At 33.3% G+C, this 12,182-nt stretch overlaps 1 protein-coding gene across 1 annotated transcript in view; it reads left to right on the top strand.

Moving 5' to 3' along the window:
- The first annotated feature begins 2,487 nt into the window (after nucleotides 1–2,487).
- LOC113511618 (netrin receptor UNC5C-like) overlaps nucleotides 2,488–12,182 on the top strand; it is a 136,741-nt gene continuing 127,046 nt past the window's right edge. The window contains exon 1 of the mRNA XM_052894511.1: nucleotides 2,488–2,672. The gene's annotated coding sequence lies outside the window, so the exon portion shown is untranslated. The remainder of the gene's footprint in view (nucleotides 2,673–12,182) is intronic.

Here is a 12,182-nt window from a genome sequence, read left to right as displayed (position 1 = left end):
GTAATTGCACGAAATTGATTGCAAATTAACATTTCTATAATTTATAGTAAATGTTTAATTTTAATCATATAATTAATGGGTCAATTAAAAGCTTTTTACCCTTTTAAAGCTAATTAAAAAGTACAAGCTTGAACTATCAATATCATTGATTTTCTGTTGTTATAGATATTTGAGTATAGACTTACTTTTTATGGAGGACTGAATTGTTTTCGAATATAACATCTCCAGTCAAGAACTAACTTGTTCTTCATTATCTATTATTCAAATTAAATAGCCAAGGAATTACCAATTTATTCTGCCAATCCTTCAAAATATATCGGTTACTTTAGCTCTACAGATTTCTTCATTTAGAATTTCAGTAGCCATTTACAAAATTGCATTTTATCAAATGTAATTTAATTTATAGATTTAATTTATTACGTAGTGTGAACAGCAGTCTTTATACATCTTAAGCACCAACTGTTAGGTCTATTCACCTCTCACATTTCTCGGTCCAGTATTTATTCTCGGTCACAGCATAAAGGTGTCTGGTTACGAGTGAAATAATGTTGGATTTAGATGTTAACCAAAATAATGGCGTCAACACTTCGATTGTAACGTTAAGTTTGATGTTCTTTTTGATGAAACTGATAGTTGAAATTGCTTCATTCCTGCGCTCTTTATAATTTTGACTGTGAATTTAAAGTCGAATTTGGGCATGTTTGTCATTTTTTCCATTTAGAACAAAATATGGATAAGTCTCTTTTAGTACAGATATAATAGGATATTTTTAGAGTAATAATGTTTAAGATATGAGATACACCCCGAATGCAAACTAAAATTAAATTAGTAATTGCATTCCAAAAGAAATAGTATATTTCTAAATTAACCATATCAAAGACAAGTATTTAGTTATAGCTATACAATATATACTTCAGTATAATTAAATTTCTATCTATGAAGATGATCATCACTATTTTAGATATTCATTATTTTCTGTAAAACCTTCCTTATAGACTGTCATTAAAAATGGTCATAAGCCTTTTATCAAATCATTACAATATATTTAAATAGGAAGTCGTCATTCCCTGCTGTTATTTGTCTTCATTTGTGTGGTGTTGCGACTATTTATCTCACTAAATGAATATAAAAATCATTTTGATCAATCTACATCCACTGACGTATACACATCATTATCACTTCTACCTGGCCGTAATACAATTGTATCCTGGCTCAGGACTGGACCATGTAACGGTCTGTAAGGTAAGCTACATATTTAACAACTAATATTAAGCCCGTCCCAACACCTTCACGGACTCTGCGAATGCAGCTCGCAGTACGAGGCGAGACGCTCTGACGCAAAGCTCCGTACACTCCCTAAAGAGGACTATCGGATCGAGTCGAAACAATTATTGGAAACTGGCAACATAGTAAATTCCTATTATACATATAATCTAGATTTTGTTAAAAAAGAACATAAATTTGAAATAAAAAAAAAGTATGAAGAAATATAAAACTGTGTTTTTGTTAAAATTTATGAACTAAAAAAAAACAAACATGTTCTTTATTTGAATAGAAATAATGAAGTACAGCGCTCGCAATGGTTATTGGAGATCTGGTAGAAAAAGTTTTCGGCACCGCATAAAGGAGCAACAAGGGTCAACGTCATTTCTTCAAGACCTTAAAGTGATCATCATCAATTTTGTCATGCTCCAAGAATACCAATAACTTTGCCGCCGATAAACAATTTCGTTTTGTCAAAGATGCCGTCGAAGCCTCTGTCTCCAATCAGTAGCCGACCGCGCATGCCCGAGACATAGAGCAAAAACAACACAAAACTGTTTTCCTGCTGTAGACACGGAATTAATATTTATAACCTTTTTTTATACATCCACAAAGAGTCAAGAAGTTTTTTTATTAAATTTTATAAATAAATGTATGATGTTTCTTATTTTTTATTTTTATCTTCTTTTTTTCTCTAAAACAAACTATTCAAAGGAATGTGTATCAGAATGTTAGATATTTATTGATAAATGTTTATTTGTCTTTAAGTTTTGTGATAATAGATTTAGTAACAAATTTATTTGTTACTAAATTTGCAAACACGTCGCCATAACTATATAACAATTTAATTATTATTTGTACTCTTTTTAAGAATTAAAAACATCTTAAATTACTAAATTCATATTACTATAATAAAAACACTTGAGTTCAATAAAAAGAAAATATTGCTATTACAATCCATAGGGCTACAATTATGTGTATTTGCAACAAAACAACTTAGGCTTTGTGAATTTACTATTTAACGCGACGAAGTGATATCTTGTTTTGCTGGACATTATTTCTACTTGCAGAACAAACATATACATCAACCTTTACATTCATAATTTGTATACAATCAAACTGCATACCGATTCCCTACATGTCCTAAACACAGTGTTCGACACAGAAATGCATGTGTCTCCTAAGAATACAACTCCAATCATCCACTCTCAAGCGACAGTCGTATTAAAGCTACCAGCACGTGAACGCGTTCCAACTGCCCGTTCGTATCTCTCGCGGCTCGTGGCCACGTACATTTTTTTTTGTGTTTGTGCAGCAAAAAGTTCTATAGATTCTATAATGCCGTTGTGAAGGTGTTGTCAGTTTTTTTTTTCTTGTACAACAAAATTGAGGATAACTTTCTGGTTAATGTGAGTTTCTTTTTAATATATCTGCGTGTAATGAAAATGATTTGTTATGGTTATATCTGATTCTGGATTTGATCTGAATGTTTTGATAATTTTTTTTTATTAATTCGATTTCTGTGAAATCTCGTTCGCCGGTATCGAATTTAATACTTGTTTTTGCTTCTGTCATTGGGACTATTTCAGAGATAATGACCTTCACAGTTACAACAAATATTATTTATACACTTACTAGATTTCCTTAATTTTTAACTCAAGTTTATAAAACTAATTCCTTAAATTTGTTTATATTTTACTAATTAATAATTGGACATACAATGACCTAATTAAAATAGTAATGTTCGAAATGATTTTTGAGAACTGCAAAATGTTTAATGAAATTGCAATGCTTACATAATTTATTATATGTATATAATGAATAAATGAATGAATGAATGAGTGTGCTTTATTTATATTATACAGTATTAGGAATGGGCAAGACGATTAATAAATATAACGATACATTTGTAGAAGTACAATAAGGCGATCTCATTGCTGAGAGCAATCTTTTCAAGACAACTTTAGGGTAATAGACTGATTATTGTACAAGTAGGTATGTTAATATTGTATAATTATTCTAATTAGATCAATAAAGTAAAATCAACGAAATACATATAATAAATATTAACATGGTCAATGTTAATGATATCTATTTTCAACATATTGATTTTGGATTTTTCACTGCAAATATATAAATATTCATAAACAGCAAATGTATAAACATGTTTATATAATGGAGATTTATCACAGATTGAACTATCTACATAATTAATAGTATGCTAAAAATTAATCCTATTAAAATTGAGCTATAAATATGCATAAATAATTCATAAGTCATCCAGTTATTGTTTTATTCGTGTTATCTGATTTGAACATTAGAGAAAAAAAACTATGTATTTAATCTCCAATCATTATTATCAATGACTTTGCAATTAGATTTAGAATAGGTATTAAAAATAATTTGCTTTGTTTCATAGCTGACGATTGAAGTACTTGCTACTTTTAAGTCTTTCTGAATACATACCTATAAATATCAATATACATAAATTAAACCACGATATTGTGCTAGAATTACCCCTGTCATGTTAAATTCTCATACGAGCAACAATAAACAAAATTACCCAGATTAATTCATCTGGGATTAGAGTCATGAATGTTTTTTATCCTGTCAAGCCGTTATAGTGTCCATCAGATTGTTTTGCAATTTGAATGTATTATTAAGCAGCATAATTTTCAAGTGACTTTAAAAAGAAACAGAGGGATTAAAAAGATCACCTTCCACGAATTATAACAAAGTTTGCTTTGTATAACCCACCAATGTGAATATTCCAGTCCGTACATATTACCTATGACCTAGACTCGCTCGTATTAGGCCTCTTGTATTGAAGACGTAAAACTATACACTCAGTGTGTTATTAAAAGAAATCTTATTGTGATTTGTGTGCTTTTAAATTCTAAGGTACTGCAATATTTTATCTATTGGGCTTCATATGTAGAAAAGAAATTAGGTTTTTTTAGTAATTTTAGAAAGAAGTTTTCTATTCTTTTCTATCTTTATGTACATCAATACTTTGTGCAATATCTTCGTCTATGCTGAATTGATTTTGATAATTCTTTTTACAATAGATTGGGTTTAATGCATTGTCAGTCCTATATACTTCTTCACGATTTAAATTACTGGTTAATTTATTAGAATTATTTTGTTTAATTACTAATGGTAGTGGAATTGAACAAAATAATTCTAAATAACTAATCAGTTATATGGACACTGGACTATAATACCTAGTTTGGTAAAATATTAGCAATTAAAATCTTTGTTTTTTTTTTATGCTGAGTAAACTCTTAAATTGTTTAGGTTTGATTTTTGCTTCAAGAAATTTAGTAATATTTTAAACTACCTATTCTAAATTGATTCGAATCTGGCTATTTTATATATGGCTGATTATATTTTTCATGTGTGTGTACTTGAAGCTTAAGATGGCTGTGAAGTCTATAAAGGAATGAATGAACGAATATTTATTTACAAGAAACATGGTAAAAAACATCTATTATTTATAGATGTTAACAATAAGTATAAGTCCATATATTTCGCCATAATTAGGCGTGCAAATTTTAAGAATCTAATAAGTATAAATGTTTATTGTATTATAACTAGGTAATTTCACGATTCAATTTTTGGTTGAAGAACTTTAGTAATACTTGGAACTCTCTTTCTTTTCATTTAAGAGTTTCCTTTTGTGGGTGCAACTTATTCATGCATCTTCTTCCAGCCAGTTCTATCCCAGATCATAGCTTTGATCTTCCTATACGACATGACAACTAATGTTTCTTTTATCTGTCCCATGTACTTATTACTCGGTCTTCCTCTTCCTTTTTTTCCCTCTATTTTTCCTTCTACTATGCTCTTTAAAAAATCGTCATGTCATGTCAAGATACTTGGAACTACTTATTCTAAATTCGTTTCAATCCGGCTATTATCATTTATAATATTCATTTGAAATGTGTATTTATTTAAAGCTTAAAATGGCAGTAAAGTCTATAAGAGGTTTATAACTAGATAATTGCTCTATTTTTTTCAATCAATGCTATTTCAATATGCATCACAAATTACAAAATCTAAGTGTACTCCCATAGGAAATCTAACACTTCCTTGGAAGCTGCAAAACTGTGAAAGAGAATGGAAATATAAGTATATTTCCGTGCATACTATTTCCCAGGGGAGGAAAGGCATTCTGAATGTCGAATACTATTAGGGCAACCGAGTCTGGGAATATTTTCTCAAATATTTTATATACCTATATCTTTATACAGTCGACATATCCATATTTAGGTATATTTATTTATTGAAACTTTACTGGCAAACTAAATGTGGTGCAAAAAACGAACTTTATGCTATAGGCGTTCTCAATTAGTCAATCTTTAGAATGTGCAGAGATACTCGAGGTATTTAAGTACTGGTGTGATTTGATGGAACTAAATACAGATTTTGGAGAAATTTGGTGTTGTGGTAACATCTTGGTTAACACGTACGACACTTATTCTATTTACTTTTTAATACCAAGATTATGATATCTAAATCCAAAATTTTAAATATTTATACGAAGAATTACGAGGTAATAAACATAAAAAATACAACCGATTTGAAAATCTCCTTCTTTCTGAAGTCGGTTGACAAATCGCTGAGAATGTTAGAGCGACTATAAGAGAGATTAATAATCTCTTTATTATTAGCACCCATTAGTAATTAGAATTCTAACAATTAAACGCTGCGGTAGACGAACTTATAATGAACGGTTCAAATATAACTGCTTGCTTGAACTCTCGCGGAGTTCAGTTTAATTTTGAATAATTTAAAACCATTTTCGTTGGTCGTGCAATTACTGTAGTTGGGTTTATTTAACTGTACATCTTGACTCATAATTGTATGTGTTAATGAATTAGAATAATTATCTAACATCTATTTTAACTGATGTACTATTTGTTTGTATGTCTATTTTTATCTTAATTTACATAACAGAGTATACTGTTTCGCTCATGATACCCTCCATGCGTTACCATTTTTGAGAACTTAGGTGTTATATCCCTATACCTTGTAATCTCACTGTCATATTCTATTCATCAAATTGAAATACAGCCATGCAAACACAACTAAGTAAGTCGTCCATTATTATATAAACGAATTTCTGTGGAATATTGACTTTCATCACCTACTTTATTTCACACTTAGGTTGCTGATTCAAGGCTCGCGTAATTCGCTTATCGTTGTCTATTTTCTTCGATTTATATGTATACGTATACATATAAATATAAACAATAAAAATAATAAATATTACCTAAACTCACCCCAAATAAACTGAAGATTAGTGATATTTTCAAAAACTGCTGTGCAGGTCGATGTTTCTTTTCCCGTGCCAAAGTCACATTATCTTGTTGCACTGCATTCACACCAGAGGGCAGGCGTCTCAGGCATGTGTGTGTGTGTGTGCGTGCGTTCGTACGTGCGTGCGTGCCTGCGTGCTTGCGTGTGTGCGTGCATGCTTGCGTGCGTGCGTGCGTATGTGTGTGTATGTGTGAGTGTGTGTATGTGTGTGTGTGTGTGTTGTGGCAATAAAAAAGTGTAGTGCCGCGAAATTATTAAAAATACTGCAGATAAATTAAACATCCATGCTTAACTAATATTGTACTTGTTAATTAAATTAAATAAAAATAATATCTATTGAGATTAATCATCATAGAGATTGATAATATAGGTGGTTTATTCTAGATATAGGCAAAGTTGCCATTTTATTACCATGTGGTCCTATCATAAATTATTTAATAAGATTTGTTAGCAGAAGAAAGCCCATGACTTCACGACACAGGGAATCCTAGCGAAGTTTTGGGAACAAAATGTATAATTCTTACATGTCTTTTAGGAAGGAAAGGATGGAGTAGGAGGAGTAATGGAGTCTAACAGCCCCGTTGCTAATAATATACCCTATCAGGTCGACCTCCACGTGGTTCCCCTGAAAACCATTGTGGTTAATTCTTGTGAAATTCGTCACGATGGGCTAACTGACCTGCTTTCATGCTTATCTATCATCTATCACTGGTATCCCGCCAGCGTATACCGATAATGCAGGCAGGGCCATCATTCCACTATCATCCATAAAAAGAAACATATTTTTGGGTTTCAATAAATATTATTATTACTAACAATCCCTTCTCTGGCCGGATGAGCGTGATGTAAAAAAAATACTGGCATCATACGAGTACAATATCCTGTATCTACTTAGTAATGAAGCAATTATCAAACTCTGAACAATGAAGCACTGTATTGCAACTGCGATGTAGTGTTAATTTGTGACTCAATCGACCCAGTTCGCGTGGCAAGTTCATACTGTGCCTAGATTAAATCACGTTATATTCCTCTGTGTTACCAGTCGTAAATAACCTTCGTACCGTGCAACACTGTGTTTACATTTAATCATCTTTAATATAGTTGTAAATCAATCACATGCAGTCACTAGTTGTCATTTTTTATGGGATGATAATGCAATGGTAACTCCCTACCAGTACCAGTATACCAGAGGGAGACTTTGTACAAAAGTCAATTGCTTGGGTACCTCTCTCCCATTCGTGTTTCTACCGTGAAGCCGGTGTGTTTACATGGCTGTGTTTCGATTTTAAGGGTGAGATATGTCGTGAATTTACAGAGTACAGAGGAATAACACCTGAGTCCTAAGAAATGGCAACGCATGGGGAGTATTATGGGCGAAACAGAACGACGATATTTCATGCCAGAACACCGCCTGAAATTATATAAAGCCCAAGTCAGGCCGCATATGGAATACTGTTCTCACCTGTGGGCAGGAGCGCCACAGTACCAACTCCTTCCGTAAGACCGCATTCAGAGTCGGGCGGCTCGAATTATCGATAGTCAACGCCTTACTGTCCGACTTGATCCACTGAAACTGCGCAGAGATGTTGCATCTCTGTGCATCTTCTACCGAATTTATCATGGGGAGTGTTCTGAGGAATTGTTCGGATTGATACCTGCTGCTGATTTTCACCACCGTACAACCCGCCACAAACTAAAGTTTCATCCCAATCATCTGGACGAGTGGCGGTCTTCCACCGTGCGTTTTTCAAGGCACTTTCTTCCACGCACAACCATTCTTTAGAATCAACTTCCAGCAGCAGTATTTCCGAACCGATACGACAACATAACCTTCAAGAAAAGAGTATATTCCTTTTTAAAAGGCCGGCAGCACACCTGCAATGCCGCTGGTGTTGTGGGTGATCATGGGCGGCGGTAGTCACTTACCATCAGGTGAGCCGCATGCTCGTTTGCCCCCTGTGTTGTAAAAAAAAAAAAAAAAAAAGAATACTCTGTTATATCCATGGCACTGCTCATATCTATAGGCGACGGTTACCACTTTCCATCATCCATTTATCCACTGCTGAGTACAAAGCTTCTGCGACATTCATCTCTTGTAGGCTACTTTGCCATCATCATTTCAACCGTTAACTTTACATTGCTGAATTTAGGCCATAAGAGAGGTTTTGCCAGTAGTTGCCACGTTCGGCAAGCGGTTTGGCAAGCGCAGTTAGGGACGGCCATTTATCTACCATTAAGTTGCCCTAGTCGCCTCTTACGACACTCATGGGAAAGAAAAAAGTGGCCCATTCTATGCCGAGGCACACACGGCTTCCATTATTATTCCGGTATTTCTTTAACTTAGTGTATAAGGCTCCCAAAATTTAGGGAAAGGGTATACGGTTCCAATGCGAATGTGTAGCAATAACCGAGGCTGCTGCAGCTGTACATAAGCTAGGAATAAATGGTTTTAGCATTAGATTCTTATCTGACAGCGCAGCAGTACTAAAAGCATTACGAAACAACAAGACAAACAACAAATTAATAATTGAATGCCACCATTCACTGGATAAGATATCTTCCAATAACCGAGTAATCCTCCAGTGGATAAGAGAGCACAGTGGATCTTATGGTAATGATGCCGCAGACGAACTAGCTAAAAGAGGCTCAGGAACGAAGGTGGCAGGCCCGTATCCACTTCTTCCTCTTCCGTTCTCGCAATTTCGAATATGGATTCGTCAAAGATCCGCTGACATACAAAACCAAAGATGGATACAGGCTACTGATTGCAGACAATCAAAATTGGCCGTACCCACGTTGAATCAACGACTGTCAAAACGTTTATTACATCTAGGTAGGAAAAACCTCAAAATAATAATAGGGACAATAACAGGCCATAACAAATAACATTGTCCATTAAACAAACATTTATACACAATAGGAGCCACAGACAGCCCTCTATGTCAAGGCTGTTTCGACGCTGAAGAAACTGGAATGTGAAGCTGTGGTCTATCAACGTTTAGAAATCCTCGGAACGGTGAGGTCGCTCCGTGAGGCCTGTGAAGATCCCAAGAAGCTTCTGTGCTTCTGAGCGGAGCTAGATTGGCTGTACTAACCACGACTCATACGCACAACGGCCCAAATGAGAGGCTAAATGCGGAAAATGGAGTCGTATTTACATTACATTACATTACATTACAAGGGTATACGGTAATAGGGAATACCCTAAGAAAAAAAAAACACTTTAAATATGTATCAATTTATCGCATTAATATATTTTAACGAAACGCGAAAAAAACATGGCCGACTAAAACAAAAGGGAAAAAACTACATTATCATGCATACCGCGTTGGTAGCGGGAACCAAACCTCGATCAATAAGCAAAGCTCTAACTATGCTAAACATTATTTGTAGCGATAATTAGTAGTAATGTTCCAGTTTTAATTAGAGTTTTTCGATTGAAAAAGTAGGACAAGGTATGTTTGTGGTTGATATTCAAGTTGGTTTGTGTTGGGTCAAATGTAATTACGTCGAAACTAATAGGAAAAGTTTTTCCTTATTATTGTAACACTTATATTTTGTTACTAAATTATAATAATGCACAATGGAAAATTATTTCCGTGCTTTCTGCATTAACTGGAAGTTATTTCTTCTAGGAGTAAAACCACCATTGTACTGTTCAATACCTTAACAGGTTTTTTTTTCTATTCGTTTTATTTGTACATCTGCTCTAAATACTAGAGGGAGACTTTGTACAAAAGTCGATTGCTTGGGCACCTCTGTCCCATTCTTGTTTCTATCGTGAAGCAATTGTGTCTGCATGGTTATGTTTCAGTTTGAAAAGTGGGATATGGCAGTAAATTTACAGGGTACAGAGGAATAACACCTGAGTTCTCAGAAATGGCAACGCATGGAGAGTATCATGGGCGAAACACTATACTCTGCTACGTCCATGGTACTGCTCATGTCTGTAGGCGACGATTACCACTTTCCATCAGGTGGGCCGTCAGCTGATTTGCCATTTTAAATTGCATAAAAAAAATCTATTCTTATCAATTATTTTAATAATTTTCGTGACAATTTTTTTGTGTAAGCGTTGCGAGTTGCGTGTGCGAGCATGCGGCTTACCTGATGGTAAATGAATCACCATAGCCTGTACCTACGAGTCCATTCACCCATATGGAGGACGTTTATATTCAGCAGTGAACAGTTAGCTAATATGACGATGATGATGACAGCAGCATTACAAATGTTCAATATCTTGTATTTTTCAAGAATCATACATACTCGTAATAATTAATAATAATAATAAATAATTAATAATCATACATACTCGTAATAATTAATAATTAAAATATAATAATATTTGTTTATTGAGTTTATAAATTACAAATTATACTAGTTACAAAGATTAACAATATGTGCACAAACAAAAAGGAATAATATTAACAAAACTTAATTATACAAATTAAGTTTTGTTAATATTCGGATCATGAATGGGACTGATCATTATTTATTTTTTTCTGATACTGTGAAATGTATTAGTTTTATAAAATAAATTTCAATAACTATGTCAGTTATAAAGAAAAACAACCGTTTATTAGGTAAGAAGATAGCTTGATTTGAGTTTCTTACTAGTATTAATAATAAAATAAATAATAATAAATTAAAATAATATTCAAAATATTATACAAATGTAAGATAAATATGCAACGGTAGGCGTCCTTGTCGCTAAACAGCAATTTGTTTCAGGCGCCTTGTAAAGTGAGGACCCTGTATGCCTAAACTAGGTTTTGCACCTGTGCTACAGGCATCAGTGCTCTCTTATTTTGTGAAACCAAGTTTAACACCAATCGTCACTAGCATATACTTAATTAAATTATTATTTAGATAATTTTGCCGAGTATCGTATTTTCTTTTAAATATCTATTTAATCCAATATAACATTAAAAAATTTAAAAATATAAATTAAATTTTAAATTATACACTACATAATTGTATAATAAACACTATATTATCTAATGACACAAATAGTAATTTATTTCTGCAGCAGTCAGTCATATTTCCAATAAGATTCAGCTTTAATTTATTTACAAACACCATTAGGTCATAAATTGTAAGACTTGATTCATTAACATCGTAAATTCTATAAAGGAACAAATCAGCACCGCAGTAATGTTACCTTTCAACGTGTAATTGCAAAATTACATAAAACTATATAATGTATTTGACGGCTACAGAGTTTCTTGCAACATATAAATAAATTAACATCTAGAATCAGAGAATAATGGAACAGAAAATATAATTGATGATGCCATTCAATAGAAAATGGATGGACTATTGAATGCTTTCTATATGATCTGTATTAAGAAATTGTGCGGCGCTCGAATGAATTCTACTTATGCAATTTTATATATATATTTTTTTACAACACAGGGGGTAAACGAGCTTGCGGCTCACCTGGTAGTAAGTGACTACCGCCGCCCATGATCACCCACAACACCAGCGGTATTGCAGGTGTGCTGCCGGCCTTTTAAAAAGGAATATGCTCTTTTCTTGAAGGTTATGTTGTCGTATCGGTTCGGAAATACTGCTGCTGGAAGTTGATTCTAAAGAAT

Source organism: Galleria mellonella, unplaced genomic scaffold (genome assembly GCF_026898425.1).
Source record: "Galleria mellonella isolate WM207_F2 unplaced genomic scaffold, CSIRO_AGI_GalMel_v1 utg213, whole genome shotgun sequence".
NCBI lineage: Eukaryota > Metazoa > Arthropoda > Insecta > Lepidoptera > Pyralidae > Galleria > Galleria mellonella.
This window is presented reverse-complemented; position numbering and strand designations above follow the sequence as displayed.